This window comes from Falco punctatus (genome assembly GCF_963210335.1).
Source record: "Falco punctatus genome assembly, chromosome: 3".
Taxonomy (NCBI): domain Eukaryota; kingdom Metazoa; phylum Chordata; class Aves; order Falconiformes; family Falconidae; genus Falco; species Falco punctatus.
Genome location: NC_137582.1, coordinates 76,931,306 through 76,951,748, shown reverse-complemented (window position 1 = coordinate 76,951,748; position 20,443 = coordinate 76,931,306). Strand labels below are relative to the sequence as shown.

General features: G+C 42.0%; 1 protein-coding gene across 1 annotated transcript in view; it reads right to left on the bottom strand.

The window, feature by feature from the left end:
* Window positions 1–13,347, bottom strand: part of LOC308060839 (uncharacterized protein) — a 158,629-nt gene extending 145,282 nt beyond the window's left edge. The window contains exon 1 of the transcript XR_013926928.1: window positions 6,954–13,347. The gene's annotated coding sequence lies outside the window, so the exon portion shown is untranslated. The remainder of the gene's footprint in view (window positions 1–6,953) is intronic.
* Window positions 13,348–20,443: the final 7,096 nt, after the last annotated feature.

Here is a 20,443-nt window from a genome sequence, read left to right as displayed (position 1 = left end):
AGTGGGTACACAAGGCAACCTTGATGTTTTGTACCACACAGCCACTGAATTTTCATCTTGGAGATGCAGGCAAGGCCTGTAATAGGTATCTAAGTCTGAGGGCTATTTCTTAAGCACGATACAAACCCCAGTTTTGAACGCTGGAAGCTCCGTGTTGCAAACAGCCACACAGAGGCACCGTCCAATGGAGCTGGAAGCCAGCTTTGATGTCTTGGGGCTGAGTTTAGTGCAGCAGAAGCAGTGTGCCTGGGGCTGTTCCCAGGCGGCTGTGTGGCTCGTAGCAAGTGCTGCATTCCCTGCAACTGATCCCTGCAACATCCCCTTCCAGCAGCCTCCACAATGAGAGAGAGATGTGAGCAATGATGTGTTTACACAACAACTGTACAACATGGATTTCTCCTAGGCATCTAATGTGTTTTTTTCAGTTGTCTGGGTTTTTTTTTCCAAATTCTCTGCCCTATTACAGACATATCTTGGGGACAAGTTTGGGAGAATGCCTTCCAATAGGAAAGAGGACTGAATGCATATTTCGCCCTCCTGTATATTTCTGTGGGAAGCCAATACAGTTCACTTTTTCACAGGTGATAAAATACAGATGACGTGACTTATACCTGCTAAAAAAACAGTCTAAAAATTATTTACTATTAAAAATGATAATATAATAATACAAGTTGTATTAAACTAAACATCTATTTAGGAAAAAGTCTGTTATCATCTCATTTATTTTAGACTTCAAAGCACTTAATCATAGCATGCTGGAAAGCAAAAGATCAGAATCTTTGAGGAACAACAGCTTTTAAGAAACCAAACAGAAATAAGAGTTCTCAAATTGAGAAAGGACATTTCTTACTTTTTTTTTTTCCTGGTCCTTACAGCTGGAAGGAAAAAAAAATCATTTTAAGAAAAATATGGAAAGGGAAACGCTTGGGGATTTTAATTTCTCAACTGCACCGGATTAAGAACAAAAAATGTTCTATTAAAAATTGTAAATAATGTATTTAAAATCACATGAGAAAAGAAATACTATACCACCAGTATTTCTAAGAGAGGCAAGAGACTGTAGACTGTAAAATATAACAAGCAGCATCTCACTAAAGTCAATGAGAGTCAAACAAAGAAACACCATTAGGAAACAGACACTGGGATTCTTCTGTCCCAGAGTCCCAAATGCATTTCTAATTTCATTCCTCCTTTAACCACTGCTTTGCACACACACATGTATTGCTTATGGTTGTCTGTAGAGCTGTATGCAAGATGGGATCCACAGTGATCTGCAGACAGGATTTGGTTTTGCGAGGCTGGTAAATAAAGACCCTTCAAAACCTGACTCTCAGAAACAATGGGAAAGATTAACTGTGCCACGCACGTCACAGCAACCTGACTGTGAGACATAGGCTAGAGCAAAAAATCTGGGTCCCTTATGAGGCTGAACACAACTTGCTCTCCTACAGAAATGCACTAGGAGATCCATTTATCAAAAGGTTTTCACTAAATACAAATCTACTCCCAATTTGATTAAACAAGCAAACAAACTGCTCCACTAGCCACAAGCCCAAACCAGGAAACAGTTTTTCTTGGACCCTCAACCATGCACAGTCTTGAATTTCAGTTTCATTCAAGGGTGGAAGTGGAAGCTTAGAGCAATGGCAGAGAGAAACTTTCACCTTTCTTCTGGGATAAACGAAACATGGTTTTGGTTAAGGAGAGTCTTGAGTTTTTCTAAATCGAGGTTGCATTGTTTTTGTAAAAGTGAGCAAATCTGAAATTTATAAAGCTGTTTGGCTACCAGTCAGGCATAACCGAAAATGACCATAGCCACATGAAAAGCAAGAAACCCTGCAGTTTTTCAGCCTGTCCTGACCAGCCCTCAGCTTCAGGCATAGAGGAGCACCAGGTCGCTTGTGATGGGCCGTGGAGTGCGGGTCTCCAAGCAAATGTCTCTTGCCTACTGATAGACCAGTCCTCAGGACTTCACTTCAGATACCACTCATTTACCACAGGGTTCTGTTCTTTCCAAACAGAACAATTCATGTTCTCATCCAGCACTGCTCCATCCCCACTGAACAGGTATTGCAGTTAAATGCTAAATAAATGAACTAAATAAATACAGATCCCTAGACTTCTAATGAAAGCCCTCTCTTCCTGCTTGCTTCCCCTTCCCATGCCAGGAAAAGCACCGACAGTTAGAGAGGGGCATGGAGACAGTCATTTTTCACTTTCTTTTTATGGGTGGAGTGAAAAGGGCCAAACCTAGCCTTTAATTTTTATTTCTTGCACTGCAATGCTTGTGACAGGAGTCACTGTGCTCTAGAGTCCGGCTTTGCTAGCAAAAGGTTTCAAAACCAAAATACAGCCACCTTTTTCACAGATGCGCATTCGTTGTACATGGCGCACAGAGGTTAAATAGGTAATGGCACAAAGATCCAGGTGACACTCATTTGGAACAACAGAAGTAATTCCTGCCGGCTTCATCCATTCCCAAGCACTCGGACTGTCAGAGAATCACAAGCTGATAAAATCTTCATGCTGTAAAGCCTTATTTCCCTCTGGGTGTATTGCACACAGATCTAGAGTAGGGTTACAGTGCTGGTGTATTGCTTGCACCAACCTAATTCTCTCATGTGGATTTCCATCTTCCTCCTTTTTCACTAAGGCAAAATGAATGATCCTTAAGCTTGCCAATCCACACTCATTTGGAATAAGGTTTATTTATTCTGGCTTCACTTTTATGGTCTTCTTTTCATAGCTCCATAGTACTCCCAAAGAGAGGAGGTTTACAGTGCATGTTAATGGAGATTTTAGAGGTTTTGCAGACTCAGAAAGGAGAATCATATCCACATAGAAAAGGCAAGCTGAGCTGCTGGGTGCTGGAGGGAACATCTCTTTTGTGTGCTCGCCAGAGAGTGCAACTGAGACAAAACAAATACCAAAATTCCCAAAGGTTTATCAAAGCAACCTGTCTTAGCTAGCTGAAGTCTGCTGATCACTTTTCAAGCAAGTGAAAAAAAATTCTCGTTGCATCCATTGGTTGATTATGCCTTAATATGTATACATCTTCCACTGGCAAGTTCCCCTGTATTTTAAGAAGCTTATACCAGAAAGGTATTTGTATAACTCTCACTCCATTCCTTTCCCAGTAAATCGTTAACACTTAAAGGAACTCTTTTTTTGATTCATTGCATCAATTTCCTCTGTGATTAGCAAAAGAATTAACAGGAATATCTGTTGGAGGTCAGGAACAAAAACCTACAGAGGAGTTAAAAGTATAACATGATCTTGATAAAACACTGGAATCAGAGGTAACAGAGAGGAAAGATAGGGTGAAGGAGATACACAGGGGAACAACTGGACAATTTGATGAAAGACTTTAAAGATTGCACATAAACACCAGGAACATGGGGAATAAATGCAGGAAAATGTAGTAATTCTGTATGCAATCAAAGCTGTGACTGGGACCTTCATGGGGTAAATAGCTAAACAGAAGTATAGGTATAGAAGGAAATAAAAAAGGCAAAGTTGGTAGGTATATTGTGTCTAAGAAACAAAGAGGAAGAGGAAACAAGCAGAACAGGATAGAAACTTGCTCAAAAGATGCAAACTTGCAAAGAGTTGAAAAGCTGATTTTCTGAATGAGCTTAAATAGGTAGATGCCCAAATACAATGCTTTGAGGTAGACCTCCTACTCAGAAGAGTGAGGCAGGGAGACTAAGTAGCTGTCAGAAGCATCCCAAAATCAAAATCTGAGGGTAATGGTGGGGTTTACCTCCCCAGATACCTTCCAGATAACCAGTACCCTAGAGTTTATAATGCCAATGAAGTTTTTGGGAAATGTTACGTGATTTTATACTGATTTCCGACAGCAGAAGAACCTGCTGTGGAACAACTATTCCAGATCTGCTTCTAATTTAATCTAAAGCTTTGAAGTAACTGGGTGAAAGTATCCAGAAACAGTAGAGCTCTCTCTTTTTTGAAGAAATGGAGAAAACATAAAATGACAGAACAAGATTTAATTTCAGTTTCCTATGCAGAAGCTGTTGCTTAAGCCATTGTTGATAAATAGCCTCGAAATTTTAATCCATTGCCCCCTCCTATTTAGCTGTTTTTTGAAACTGGAATGGGAACCAACTTTCCAGATACACACACTTCCTCCTGTTGTAGCTGCACTCTAGTCAGAAGACAGAAATTCTTACCCACTGAAAATCTACCAGCACTGCAATGCTCACTTCAAACGTGTGACCTAACAGTTGTATGGTGGCTGTACTACTGGGGTCAACTCACGTACGCAGATCCCTGTGACAGTTTTTGAGTTACCAGTGTCATTTCCCCTAAAGTCAACTCCACTGTGCTCTATCCAGGCTCATTGGTCACCCTGACCTAGAGTTCACTTCTCTAACAACTCCCCCTGCTGCCATCAATTTTTAGTTTCTACTCCCTTTGGCAGGTTCAAGTGCTTTTTTTATCCTTTTAAAACCTTTTACCTACCTATCCACTGAGGTGTGGTGGGATTCATTGCAAGTCCACCACCTCTGAGGACTTGATTCCTGTGCTGACAGTTTTATACAGCCACAGAATTTTAAGCTGCTATAAGAATCTGCTGACTAGTTCCCATCCCAACTTTTTTCCTCCCAGGAGTCAGAAAATTTGGAGTTCAAAGACAGATAAGAAAAGGGCATAATTCCCCCATCCCAAAACTGGACCAGTAGTAAACCTATGGGATTTAGGTGTGCCAGGATGGTCTCCATTTCTGCAGGAGAAAGAGCCAGCATCCAAAGCACCGAGCTAAATCCTAACTTCCATAAAACACTGGGTACCACAGGGAAATACAGTGTAACAGTTCCTAAAACCGTCCAGTTGCTGTATGGAACAGAGCCCAAGGGACACACTGTAGAGAGCAATAAAAAGCGACTGGACTAAAGAGGGAAAACAAACAGTAAAATCAAGCAGGCAACACACAACCTCAGTCTACCAGCTTGTCCAGCTTTTGTTTGCTGTTTCATGGAAACCTCCTCTAGAATAGAAAGCTACCAAAACCACCACCACCATCCCTTTCCAAAACCTTCAAATCCACACTCAAAAATGTATGTCCAAAGAAGTGCATATACCCCTTTCAAAAGCTGTGAGAAGAGAGAACAGCTCACTTCTGCTTTTAAAAAAACACCTAAAACTTGTATTTTGCCTGCACAGAAGAGATTTATTTTGAAAACAATCCAGAAAAAAATCCTGAAAGTGTTCCAGTACCTTTCTGGCACATGCGGTCACTTCTCATTCTGGGGGTCCTTTTACAGATCGAAATGAATCTCATCAGAAATAGCATAAATAACTTAAGGAGAGAAAATCTGAAACCCCTTGTTTTCTGTAGCTGTAAGGCAGAGCACACTATGCCCAGTTCTCTTCCAACCTGCAGCGCACTCCATCATTTCCAGGAACTCTGTGCAGGTCAGACATGGCCCCAGATGAAAATTCCACACACAGTTATGCTAGTGGCAGCAATTTACAAGCATTTCCATTACACAGAACTCACAAAATGAAAAGGAAGGTAATGAAGGATTGAGCTGACAGTTTCAAGTTTAACCTTCAAGCAATTTGGCAGTCATATGGAAGGTATTATGAACTTGAAATCACTCCTATTTGTTCTTGATGTCTTTGTTTCATTCTTTGCAATGTTTAACATTAAAATCTATTACAGTTTTGGAGCAAGAAGCCATCGCACAGAATTTAATGCCCATGAGTTCCCAAAACAACAGTTATTACAACTAGGCAAATACAGATTAATCCTACTTCACATTAAAAAAGTGAAAAATAGGTGATATGTTTTTTCTCCCCATGCATTGTCCAGTTAGTAAAAGAACAACTCACCCAGAAACAGATGCAGCAGCTAAAAAAGCAGCTGTATTAGAAATTACTCTTATGTTAACAAAGCAACATAACTCCCAAAAACCTTCCCCAAATCTTTTCTGGGTACTCCTTGGTTAGCTTTAGCACATCATTTATGTATTTCAACTTAAAGAAAAAATAAAATTAATAGGTCAAACTGAGAGGAAGACTGAGGAAAAAGAAAGTGACAGCCAATAAATATGCTTATGGGCTCCTAAAGTTCCTGTCAATAACTGTCTGAGAGTACTGAGCTAAAAATTATCACTCTAGAAAGTACTAAGAACACTATGGGAAAGCAGCTAATAAACTGACGAGGCCAAGATTGAAAGCAGTTGCAGAGGATGCACATTAACCTCAAGATACAAAGGATTCCTACCCTGGTGCTAAAACCACATGAATCTCATGACAGGCTCAGTTTATATGAGGACATACAACCCAAGAATGTCTCCCTGCAAGGAACTTCTGCCAAGTTGTTCTCCATTCACACTGGTGACAGAAATGGTTTTACTATCAATATTGCACCTGAAAAAAATATTTTAACTTAGATTTATTTAAACACAAAGCTTGCTGTAGGTGAATACAGAACTATTTGCTTACAATAGCTGTAGAATTTATTCACTATCTATAGATGTGTAAAAAACAAGTAGAATACTCTTAAAAGCTAAGTATTCCAGGAAACTTCAGTTTCTTTGGTGGGCCCATAATGAGGATTGACATTGACATCCGTTATATAGGGAACTTTGCAAAGCTGAAAACTATGTAACAAATTATCCACCATCACACATCTCCTTTAGCCAGCAAAAATGAAGTGACAGACTGTAACAGGGTGAACTGCCAAAACGACCAACATTTTTCCTTCAATGTGTCTCTGCTCAGAGTATATTATTTGTCTGTGTAATGGGACAAATTTCATATTGCAGTAACAATTTAAGAATGGTAATAAGAAATTACAATATTAACCCCAGTAAAATCAGCTGTCAGTAAAAAGGAGAGAGAAATGCTTGTCATGTAGGAAATTTCTAACTCATCGCTGTGAACTTAGGCTGAAACAATTGGAGCTGGCACTGACTTTTATTTACCTGGGAAAATGCAGCAGCTCCTTTGCCTGCGGAAAATCTGCTGGAGACCAGGATTTCTTCTGGCACCAGGGCAAGACAGAGACCAGACATCAGTGTCTGCAGCTTAGGCTGAGATCTGCCAGCACAGTGCAGCAAGTTTCCAGCAACTGCACGCTGTTGTCAAAGAATCTCGGGACAGAGCAAGTTACCACTGTAATTCATATCTGAAATGTGTCTCTTTGCCTCAGAACATGTCAGGATAGTAGACCACTGGATATCCCCTTTGTCCTTAGGGAGGACTGGTTGCAACTGATTCTGGGGAAGGTCGTTTAGATATCCACTACTGCAGCTGAACTCAGAATAACTAGAATCACCTCCTGGGCTGTAACTATCTCAGAAAGCAAGTAGAGAGAAAAAATTAGCCCCACACCCACAAAACAGACTGAAATGAGCAAGTGGGAAGTTAGGACCTGAAATCACAACTGAGGGGCTGCAAGAGCTCCTGTCCTCTTCCTATTTCATCTGTCTCTGTTTTCCATTTCTCATAAAGGTGTACCTCAAGCTGCGTGTGTTATCACAGAGCAGCAATCTACAGCTGGGCATATTCAGACAACCCCACCTGCGTTTCAGTTCACTACAGAGCCCTGAACTACAGAGGCACAGAACCATACACGGCCATAGGAGCCATCCTATGCCAGTGAGAACTTCTTCAGAGAGCTGAAGGCAAGCACTGCTAATGCTGTCTCAGGTTTTGCCATTCAAAACTATTTGTTGTACACTAGCTTTAAAACTGACTCTCTTTGACTGACACGGACATGACTACAACGTGCCAAGCTGAATCCAGCGTAGTGATCAGCAACAGGAGAATGTGTCTGCTCAGAATAAATAGTTCTTGAGCAGTGAACCAGCTGTGTGGTTAGCTAGGCCTAGGCAGGGCTTCCCCTCCCCAAAATATATCATGATTAAAGCCCTGTAAAATTTCCTTTTGCACATCTCTCCTCCCAGGCTGCCACTATTTAGGTAATGCAACAATCTTGAAAACAGAAATCTCAGAGTTTCTGCCTTTATTATAGGTTAAATGTCACGCTGAGTCAGTTCAGTCCCGTGCAGGTATACAACACATTATGGCAGAGAACATGCCAGTATCTAAACCAAAGGGTGGAAGGACAGACTCTACCATTAGGAATCATAACTTCCTCTTTCAAAGTCAAGCAGGTAGCACTGTTTCAGATGAGCACCATCGTTGCTTTGCTTTCTGTTTTGACTAATTAGTGAAAAGATTCTGTATATATAAATACACACTCTTAATGTACTTCTCTCTCAGCAGCCCTTACTTTCTTTCTCCTGCATATATTTCTTTCAGCATCACTGATTATTATCTGAAAGGCAGCAGAGAGGCACAGCTTTCACAGGTGTTTCTAAAAGGAACAGAGAAGATATAATTAACAAACTACATAAAGAGCTAAAAGAGCAGTTAAAGCATATTCAGTAATGGCATTGTGCCATTTCATGTGGCCTTCAGAGCAGAGACTTACTACTCCTAGCTAAGTTACAGCAACTTTTTCCTAATCTGGGGATGGCTGAATCTTACATCAGCAATATCCTAAAATGCAGTGATGTGCTAAGAAGCAGTGAACAAGAGTATGAAGTTCTGTTTGCAACATTACCCTTTTCTGAAGTTTTTCCTGGACATGATCCCTCTTCAACAGGACAAAGCACATCCCTGGATTTCCTTCTCCAGTATTCCAACCCTTACTAACATTCTCCAGCGCACATTAATCACATACAAGACTCACATCCTCAACTTCAAAACTCTTCACAAAACCTTCTTGGCCTCATTTCTTGTTTATTCTTCATAGTGGTGACATTTTCAGCTTCAATGCCCATTCATTCTGGCTTCTTCTGCACCATCCTACATGCAAAGAACATTCATCCCAAACCCAGTCCACCATGTTATGCTGCATCCTGTTTCTCTTAAATGATGTGTGCCCTCAAGGAAATAAAACCTAGAACAGTCAAATCAAACGGTCCCTCAGTCCTGTCACCTTGCAATCCAGCCTCTTAGAGGGCAAATATTTAAGTCAGAAACTATCTGGCATGCACCACTCCCATTGTGTTGCATTGTGTTTAACGTTTCACCTCTTCATAGCATGTTGACTGAGACTGTAATATGAATGTAACATGAAAGCGTGAGCCTCAGTTTCCCAAGTTCAGAGACCCAAAGCTGAAATGGGATGGCACGTTACTACCTATGTCCCAGAAGCCACAGTGCAGGTCTGAACAAAGGAGTGCTTAGTAGCTCCAAAGAGCAACACTGATTTTATTTAGATAGACATTTCTCTTTCTGGGACACGATAGGCCTTTGAATGACAACTTCAGTCTGTGGTAATATGGCAGGAGATCTTCTACATCAGGCCTTTATGACAGCAAGGAAAATTAGTCAGAACTAAAAGGTGTCAACACAGAGCCTTTGAATTTGGCTAGAAATGCAGCAGCACTAATATTATCAGCCAGTTAGAGAAAGATATTTCCAGTACTGTCACTGACACCCACTGGCTGGCATGAAAAACTGATGTGGTGACACTCAGACCAAGTCTCTGACATCTGCTGGTCAGTCAGCCAGGACTCCAGTGCAAGCCAGCCTTGATCTGACAGGTGGCTGGTTGCCAAATTCAGCATCCCCATGAGCATGCACACACTACTCACGGAACCAGCTCTGGTGAGAAACAGTACAGCACCTTCCACATGACAAGGTGGAGAGTTAACAAACCTTGCTGGGTTCACACTAACTCCACACTGAGCTAGCTCGGGTATGTCTGCGTTGGGTTATAGGAAGCAGGAACCTTTAGTGACTCAGTTGCTTCAGATGGAGCCGGCACAGTAAGACATCTGAAGCTGCGTATTCAGCAACACGGCAGAGAATTCACTTGAAAATGGGAGCAGTAGAGAACACGAGCAGATATTTGCCGCCTCAGTCAATAGTAACTCCATCAAAAGCCAAACTAGCCTGCTTGTATATCGTACTCCACAATGTGTCCTGCAACGTTCCTTCCATGCAGGTCACGGGGATACCAGCTGGCAGACAACACATTCTCTCACAGTGCACAAAAGAGGACACACAAAGGGATATGTCCACTCTGAAGGCAGCTAAGCTTTGGGACGCACCTCACAAGTCTGCTTTGTCAGTCTGCCACTAAGGACAGCGGCTGTGTATACTGTGCCCCCCCGGCCCCACTCACTTTTGCTTCAAAAAGAAGCACAGCCACGCAAGACAGTGATGTGTGCCTAAGTCTCACCCTGTGATACCAGCAGAGCAGGACCCTGGTGCACACCAGATTACAATACTACAGGCACACAGTGAAGGGCACCCATCTTGCAATAGAGCCACAGAAAGCTGCAGCCTTGAAGGTGAGACAGTGGTGGATTTGGGGGTAAGGAAAATGCAGAGATATACAGAGTTGACCGCTGGGGAGGTGGCTTAGCAACAAGTTAGGGAGCATCCAAAACACTGGGGGAACAGGAGGGGATTACAGCACATGGGCATTTTGCAGTGCAGTAGCATCCACAGAGTGCCTACTGTTAGTAGCGGACACAATGCTTTCCCAGAGGAGTGCAGCACTCACTGCCTAAGTAATTAGAAATCAAAGGCTGTAGAAAAGGCAGGTGCAACTGCAGGAAGCTGCAGTTACCCAGAGGGATCTGCTGTGGAATTACACAGCCTGCCCCAGTTAGGGGGAAGTCTCCATGCCAAGGCTCACCAGCAGGGATGCCCAGCTGGCCCTACCTGGTTAGGTAGAGCCACTTCCACCTCCCTGGATAGGGAAGTAGAAGCCAAGCAGATACAGATCCCTTCATCTCCTCAAAGGAGCTCAGCAAAGTGGGGTCTGAAAGACACTCCCATCCTGTTAAGTAACTCCTGCTGGTAACAGGTTACACACTACACTTTATGCAATATCGCTCGGGTCACTGCATAACAAATTGCTCTAGCTTCAAACTTCTGGTACTTAACTAGGGTGGGAAAATAAACACAGATGGCCAGAAACTATCCTCACCAGGACCCTACTGTAGGATAAGAACATATATTTTTCTTCCCATCCCTCTACAGACTGTAATGACTCTAACTCTGACTCCATCTGGAAAGACATGCGCTGTCACAGGATGGGTAGAAAATTAACAAGTAAAGGTCAAGTTCTGTGCAATTACCCAGAGCAGAACACCACAAACCTGGCTGCAGTGTCAATTATGGATCTTTTTCCCCCCAGATATGAGTAGGGACATGAATAGAGCGTTCATGGAATCAGCCCCAGAGAAACAAGGCTCTGACTACAGATGAAAGAGAAGGTTAATAAAATTTTTACAAGAAAAAAAATGAAAAAAAAATAGGATGGAAAAGATTTATGCATTACAGGGACATGGAATGCACAAAATTTGTGATTTTAACGTGAGGGGAAAAAAACATTGAAGAAAATAGATTTCTATTTTTAAACAAAAACATTTATTTGAAGAAGACTAACAGGTAGTTAAGGGAAAGTCTAAATTCAGACTCCAAGTTCTTCAGTTTTAAACTGTTAGTTTAAACTTCTACTTTAAAACTGAAGAAAATTTTAGGACATCTGCAGATGGGAACCTCTGTATGAATACAAGTGCACTACCAGAGGAACAGAGAATATATATATGTATATAAATTTATTTTTTTTTTAAATTATCCCTGATACAAAGTTATCTCAGTCTACACAGAGTCACTAGATAAGGTAACAAAGTTAACAGCAGATAAATTGACTTTTGTTCTTCTACATCATAAGAAATACATTTATTAGCTGGTTTATGACCCAGTTCCTGAAGTCTGTCCAAGGAGAGTTTTGCCTCACTTTTTATTTCTTCATCTTCCTCCCTCCAGCGTTTTCCAGTCATCCCGTTTCCTACTAGCAAAACTAAAACTAAACTGAGCATATGCTGTCTACTATTACTATTATTCACATTTGCTAGGCTGGTACTCACATAGCTTTTAAAACTATCCTGTAATATTTCTTCTATTAACTTACACTAGATAATAGACTTTGGCTTCCTAAAAAGTTATGCCGGAATGCCAGGCTTCTACTCATCAATTTTCTGGCCACTGCACCAACATAAGGCAGAGCAGTCTGGGAATTAAACCAAACAGTACCAGCTGCACATGTCCTCACTGGAGTATTTGTCAAGTAAAGACACTTCTCATTACACAACTGAATGTGTTTGCAAATACAGTGCTCCCTTCACTTGTGCTCAGACAAAGGAGTCTTCAGATGCAGCTACGGTTTCCAAAATGTGTTTGCGAGGCCTCTCCAGAGCATGGTTGTTTGCACTTCACTACTCACTAAACCAGCACCCTCACTTTATTCCTTCAGTGAAAGCAAAGCTCACTCAATAAACCAATCATCCATCCTGCAATAGTTTTGATTTAAAATAAAAATCAAATTGTCACCAAATAATGTTGAGGCAAACACAAAAATCCTCAAAACCTGAAAAAAATTATAAGAAAGGTCACTAGGATAGCAATTTAATTTTGTAAATAGAGAGGGCGATGGGGTTTTTTTGAAAAGTAAAATGGTTTTGAGAATCTAGACAGCAGCATCTGTCTGAACTCAGGATAATTCCTAGTCTCACAGCTGTACTCGTCCTGACTTACCCCTGAGTATTAGAGAAGAGCAGCCCTGAAACTGTCAAAGAAACTGCCTTTTTCAGTCAAAAGCTGCTGGGATCCCAAAGAACATTGCTCATTTAAAGAGTTCGTATACACGTTTTTCAGTGTTTCTAATGGAAAACCTGCAAAATTTATGTTACTTCTTTTGGCTTCTTATTCATTCCTTGCTCAACCCAGTTAGATATTGCAGCTAATTTCATCTTTCCATGTACAGTAATAACAGTACATCAGCTGCTTATCACCATCTGCTGTGAAAGATGATGGATCACAGCTTCAGGAGTCAGTGTGCCTGGGAAGAGTTAATATATGCAGCAATAACTGCTGTCTTTGGCCAGCTTCCTATCTTCTCCTGCTCACTAGATCTCTGAACTTCCTTTGCATTGCTGATCAGGTGAGCTGGGATACCCAGATCTGTTTCCCAGTCCATGCTGTCAAGCAATCCTGGACTAGGAGTTCCCTCAAGTGACAGATGCAGAGGAAAGCCGGAATAGCAGACTTTTGAACAGATCGTCCCTTCCAGGGACTGGGAAGAAATCTCTGGTCTGACATTTCAGCACAAGAGTGCCACCTGCCCAACAGCTGTGAGCAGCCCAGATTGAGGACAGAAGTGGCATTAGACTGGAAACAGGATTGTATAATTACAATATCAGTAAGCAAGAATCAACCATATCGAGTTATAGCAGCAATTCCTGTGTTAGATATAAAAGTGCCTGACACATGCACTCCTTCCAATCTCAAGCACTATGGAGGGTAAGCAGTAGTCATCTTGGCCACCACACAAATAGAAAAGGAGGCTCTATCTGCTTTCCCACTCCATGCCTCTCCAGACTATGCACAACAATTATTTGTTTGAGCACTCACACACCTGTCGCTTTTTGCAACCAAAACTGTTGGTAGCTTTAGAGAACGGTGAGAAAGGGAAATCCCACCCTTCTCCTCTCTTCATTTCCAGACAGCATCTTCAAGAACTTTTGCCAGCTACACTAAACCAGCCTTGCTTCCTCGAACTCTATATAGAAAATCAGAGGAAAAATAATTTCTCTTACATTCTCCTTCTTCCTCTTCACACTCACATATCCACACAGGTGTCTCTCCATAGTCTCCCTTTAACATATGACATGAGAAAGAGAAGCGAACCTATGTTCTCTTATTTCATTGTGCTTTGAGAGAATACAGTATTAGAAAAGCCCAGGTCTAAACTGGACCACAAAGACAGGAGGCGCACATGAATGGCAGCTAAACCAGGGAGCTGTTTTCTTTCATAATGATGTTGTCTAGACAGTTTGTGGCACAGTGAGAGACCAGATCAAATCCAAGGGGGAAATAAAAAAAAAAACCCTCCAGAAGAGTAGAGATGATCGTCTGGTGGGACTGACTGAGGGTTTAGGTAATTTAAGAAGTGCAGATTGGAGATGTAATATGGCAAAGAATCATAAAAAGCCTTCTAATTCAGCCTGTACTTAATTGTTTTAAAATTCTTTGTGGGATAGACCAGACTGTCACTAAACTGTTTAAGCAGGGCCTTAATTCTCATAAGAGCAGCTGACAACATCAAACCAATTACTTTGTACAGCTAAGACTGTACAGAACTGTAGAACTGTAGTGTGTTTTAAGGGAAAAGTCAGATTTCACAAGCCTAGTAGAGATTAGTGGGAAGAGCAACTTTCAGACATGTAATGATTCTAGGCTGCTAGATCTAAACATTTGGAGAACTTACCTTAGTCATGCAAGTAACCCAGGCGAGCAAGCTGTTTGCTGCAATGGATGCAGGGAAAGCATCCTGCATTTCCAGGAACACCTGCATCCACCCTCAATTAAGGACCTCCACATAACAGAAACAATCTTTAGGGCAGTGCCTGCAATGGGACATCAGCTGGGAAAATATTCAGAAGCTTGGCAAGTTTTCTTGCAAGTGAAAACTGGAAGGAAAGTTGAAAGAGATGAAAAGCTGAAATTTACACAGGCCAAAATCACGTTAGGAGACTGAAAAGTTCAATCTGCCTTTTCTTGTCCCGTTTCTTCAGTTCCCTCATTCCTCTCCTTTTGGACATCTGTCTTAGGCACCTGGCATCGGTTGGGATAATGCCAAAATAAGCCTGAAATGCACACAGGAGATCATCTATTTCACTTGCTTTCTATAGAGAATATACACACAAGGTGTTCAGAAAAGCACGGCCTCCGAAAGGCTAAACTATTCCAGCATATTTACTGAAGACTGGCGTCTTTATTGTAATCAGTGGCATTAACTACCAAAAAGCCAGGTGCTGCTCATATTTACTGACCAATTTCTTCTGCATAGCATTACAAGGGTTCCTAAGTAGTTGCTTTTCAATACACTGCTGACAATACTGAGGTTTTCAGTGAATTACAAAAAAAAAAAAAAAAAAAAGGAATTAAATCCTTGGAGGAAATCATAGTTTAAGTAGTTGGCTAGGTGACCTAAATGAATTGAGTTGTGGGCCAATTAATACATTCAACACTCTCCTTTTAGCACAGAAGGTGGCACCTGTTTTTGCATCTATTGGGCAATAAAGCCATACAAAGAGCTAGGCTGGCAGATCAGTGTGCACAGCTTGGCATCAAGCATTTTGATTAGATAATATCATTACAAGCATCATGGGATAACCTAGGTAACACTGCCAGGGTCACAGTGATGTAAGGGCATTTGCAAACAGAGTAAGGGACCCTAAATACACCGTGGAGATAAACCACCAGGCAATTTTTAAAACCTATGCATAAATTAGTTTATTTAGGAAGATTAAAAAAAAGGCGAAGGTATAGCTTTCTGACATTTTCCCCTTCTCCTTTCCACTCAAATCCCCCAACCCATGATCTATACCTGTCATTTACTTCAGTTACTCACTCTTGCCAAGTCCAGGAAGATAAAAGTGGTAACACAGTACACCTGCTAACACATTGTGCTTTGTGTTAGCATGGTTACTTTGCTTCTCTGTATTCAACACAAAATCTGTGTCCCATTTTGTTTCTACTGAACAAGCAAAGGCATTCTGTGCTCATTTTCATGTGATTTTTCAGAGGGTAGAACTCGTCACTTCTACCTTTATCTGCTTGGCAACTGCATCAATATGTGTTGCACGATTACATTGCAATGCAATATGATTGTTAGCTATATTTCCTTTAAATAGGCCTATATGTATGATGACTCTCATGTAAGTAGCATGACAGCAGTAAAGTAATTCATAGATGCTCTTTCACCCCACTTTATTTCCACAACTATGAACTATACCTGATATCCTCTATAAGTTCATAGTTTGTACTGGAATTTGCATAGTATGCTGACCTATTGTTATCTAAAATACACACAACTTAAAAGTTGAACAGAAAAAGACAATTAAATGGAGACTTCCCATTTCCCATCTCCTGTTCCCTTGCAATGGAGGATCCTAAAAAATTGTTTCTTCCCCCTCTACGTGTGACCTATTGTGCCTTCCTCTTTGTTCTCAGGCAGTTCATGTACTCAAAAGGATCAGATCTCCAGAGAGAGAGAGGGTCCAGGTACATTTCTTTCAGCGGTACCCCATTTCAACAAGTACAACAGAAAACATCAGACTGGCACTGCTGCTGCTCCTGTTACAGGGTTGACCTCCCAAATCCAGCATTCTGGATTTAGTGATGTACATTTAGTGAGGCACATCTTGATGGCCACACATAGCCCTCAGTAAAACAGGAAAGCAGATTTCTTTCTGAGTGCTCAGAGAAAGTATGCTAGTATGTTCTGAAAAGAGAAAAAAAGGTTCCTCAGTCAGACACCTTGTTTTTCTCCTGGGATGCCAGTATCCCTCAGTACCATTCCTTCCTTATTTTTCTCCTTTTCAGAGAAAAAATTCTTGGTAAACAAATAAATGAGCATCTCTGTAGAATCTGCTGGTCTCCTAGATCTAGGCTTAAAGAAATTGCAAGTGATACGAAGTTCTACATTATGCAGTATCAAATACTCAGCTAGTCTGACTAAAGCTGTGATTTTTTTCTTAGACCATATGACTGGTAGAGTCATAACTCTTACCAGTGTTGAAAAGATGAGAGCTGTGCAATTTTCATCCTGTGACGAGACAACGGTTGTTCCATAAAAATAAAAGTGCCAACACTGTGATGGATCTGCAGCTGAGAGCATACCCTCTGTGTTCCATTTTAGCTCTGGTTCTCTGTGCATATCTTAGGAAATATTCAATATCCCACTCACTTCTTCCTGCTCCCCACCCCCACCCCCTTTCTGCAGTTATTTTATTAAGTATGCGCTCTACACTTGCAGTCTGATATCTAAATCCCATCCCCAGTGCAGCTACACTAGTATTCTATTAAAACTATGTTACCCAGCTCTACCTCTTCTATCGGAAAGATGTCACAGTTGCATTAAAACCTCTCCCTCTCACATCAGTTCCTTAGTGCCAGCTACAGCTGGATCTTTCATCCAGTCAGGGAACTATCAGCTCCTCAACACCGTTAGGCAAGTGACAGCTGGCTAGATCAGGGCCTCTTGAAAGGTCACTGTAAAGATTAGTGATCAGTCAGTACTATCCTGTTAGCTACAACGACAGAAAAGAGTTGTGTTTGACCTTTATGCAAGAGGAAGAAAATTATACTGCAGTAACATGTTATTGAGGTAGCTTGCTCTTCAAGTCACCCATCACATTCCTAGTTTCTTTACAGGAGAACAGAGAGCAAAGATTCACATTGTCAGAATCTGAATCAATGTATCCTTGGTATTGTGTTAGAGTCTCCACAGAAAGAAACCAAGAAAGGAAAGGTTAAGTAACTCCACAAGGTCACTAGCATGCAGCAAAGACTGAACCCAGAGATAAAAACCCAAGATCTTTAGAAGATATCTCCCCAATAGGGGCAGGAAGAGAAAATGCCATTGATTAAATGTGACCTTCTCCAAATGAGGTATCAGTCCCAAGTGGTTGTGCAAAATGGAAACCTAAACTTTACCAAAGACATCTGGATGACTACATAACAAAATCAGGAAATGGAGTTTCTTCTGATACACAACATGCATTTAGCAGTTTCACTCTGCAGCTGTTAATGCGGCTCTGCAGGTAGAAGTGTTAACAATACCTCTCCCATCTCAGCCATAATAATTATTTTTCCACTATTGTGACTGTTTCCGTTCTTGAAAACTTATTTAACTCTTTCTCAGAGCTGGTGGCTTTTTTTCATTGCTACCCAAAAATCAGATTGCAATAATCGTCATTACTTTTTGCCTATGTCTCTGCTATAAGCCCCGAGCATATGAAAGCAGTGCATATGCCATTCTGGCTGATACTGATGACCCATTTTGTTTTCACAACACATCTCCTACTTCATCTGTAAAAGCTTCCATTTTTGTTAACAGTATCACATAACCCAGCTGCTACTTTGTCTCAGAAATGGAAGGGTTTTGACATTTTCTTTCCAGTGCGCAGTTTCCACTCCTTCAGTCATTTAAGTGAACCAACTAGTCTGTCAAAATATTTTGCCTCCTGCTGCTCTCTGAACACCTCTATTAATGTAACACAATTGGGGTTGGATCTACAAGAATGTAACACTAAAGAACATGTTCCCAATAGCTACATCTGCAAGAAATGTCCATAAAATACTTTTGCCACATAACACAACCAAAACACCTACAACGCCGTACATAAATGCAAAACATGCTCAGCACTCCAATGGCCTCTCTTTCCATGTTCCCCTGTCCACTGCTTAGCAAAAGAAAGAGGTGCAGGCCACCCCAGAGCTGCATCTGAATGGACAGAGGCAACTGCAATGCTGCCAGTGACCTAACAGCCCACTTGGTGCTCCCACAGTAGGGCAGTACCAGAATCAAGCACCAGTGAAGATCAGGGACCCAGGAACTGGGTCTCGCTACCACCTGCCGTTAGCCGCATCTTTTACTGTCTCCTCCCTTCTCACCCCTGTTAGCAGGAGGCATTGGTTTAATTCTCTTCTAGGACAGAGAAGGTTTGAACCAGTATCTCATCTCTTCCACAGGCTGTGCAGCCACAGTACAGGAGGCCCAGCCTTTGGGTGACTGCCCTGCACAAATGTGCCCCAACCTCCACTTTCTAGCCGGGACTCAGAGGGACTTAATGGGCAAGTTGGCTGGGGACTCCCACCCACCCCTTGCCATGGGCCCTGCGGCTCCAGCTCAGGTTAGGATGTACTCTCCAGCCCTGCCCTATGTCAGACCCTCACTGTAGGCAGCTTGTCTCCAGCCTTGCCTCAGGTCCTGTCTCCTCAATGGACACTGGACCAAACTGCTGGAGAGTCACCCTCCAGCCCTGCCTCCAACCCCATCTCCTACTGCTCACAGCTGAATCCCAGCTGGACCTGGCTCATCCTGGACGTGTTGGGGCTGTTGTTGGAGCCCATAACCTGTCCCCAGCTCTGTCCGCCCAGGTCAGACCCCAGGGAACAGCACCCCATCAGCAAGGGCATGGCCTGCAATGGGTTCACCCCAGCTCCTGGCTCAGCCCTCCTCCCAGAGCAGCCCCACTGGCACAAGAGGGAGGGTGCGGGGGAAACAACAGAGGCAGAGATCATAAGGATGAGGACAGTTCGACAAAATAGCATCCCAGCCTCCAGTGTTTTCTCTCTCCTGGGGCTAGCACACCTGACAGCTCTTTTGAGCCAAGCATCTGTTAGCTGCTGCCTAGTCCAAGAAAACTTGCAAACCTAAATCCAGCCATAACTCAGAGGCTAAAGAATTCTCTAACACTTGCTGTTGCCAAAACTCAGGGCTGCCTGCCCTCTGCAGTGTTATTTTTTCCTCTAATGCTAGATCACCCTGGAATGGATTGTGCTATTTACATTAACCACAGGACTGCTCATGCTGTAAATTAAAGATCCCTTTCTGTAGCTTTGCATCTTCTGCTTTTTGTGCCACAAATCCCTCCAGCTGTGTTGTTGATATACCAAGCACTTGGCAAATAATTTGCCTAGAAACATATTTCTACAGCTACAGCTGTGTCCATAGCTAACTTGCTGTCACAGCTTGTGTCTGTAATCCTTCTATGCTCTTTTGAAGCTTGCACAGGATGGTCAAATGGCTAACTTTCTCTTCTGCTCAGCTCTACAATCAAACAGCAAGGCACTTAAAAAAACTTCTACCCTCACACCCTTTTGTTCCAGCTCTCTGACAACTACCCAGTCTATAAGGCATGTCATCTAAAGTAACAATCCCTAGCTAACTAGCCATCGGCATAGGATACATAGATGAGATATCTTGTATTCTTGCCTTGCCCTTGCACAACACATCAGACCCACAGTCCTAGTGGCTGCCCCCTTTCTATTCTTGTTTTTGAAAGCAGTACTGTGACAGATCTTTCTCTCAAGCAGTAAAATGACTTTCCTGTAACAGGCAACAAAACTGAGGGTTGACTACTTCCCCTCTCACATTGAAGCTTTCTCTCTTCTGGTGCTGCATCTTTGTTGCTCTCTTTTTTATTTTGTTTTGGGATTGCAGTCAGTACTTCTAATATCATAACAAGATTAATGAAATCAGTCATAACAGCCCAGCTAGCCAGAGCAGCAGCAGCAACACTGTACTTGACCTTTGTTTCAATGGGAAAGCAGTTTGGTTACAAAAATATTTTATTTTTTCCCCAGAACACTGCAACATAACTCTGAGCAAAACTAAATAACTTTTTAATTTCAACTGTTCTATTAAACAAAAAGTAACACACAACCTTCCCAACTGCTCACTTTGAGAGCACCAGCCACAGAAACCACACAGCACCTCTCACCCTTGTACAGAACATCCTCCTGACAGTGGGCAATCTAATTCAAGATACGCAAAAAGTGTGCTGACAGCCCCATTGCACACCCTGGAGTT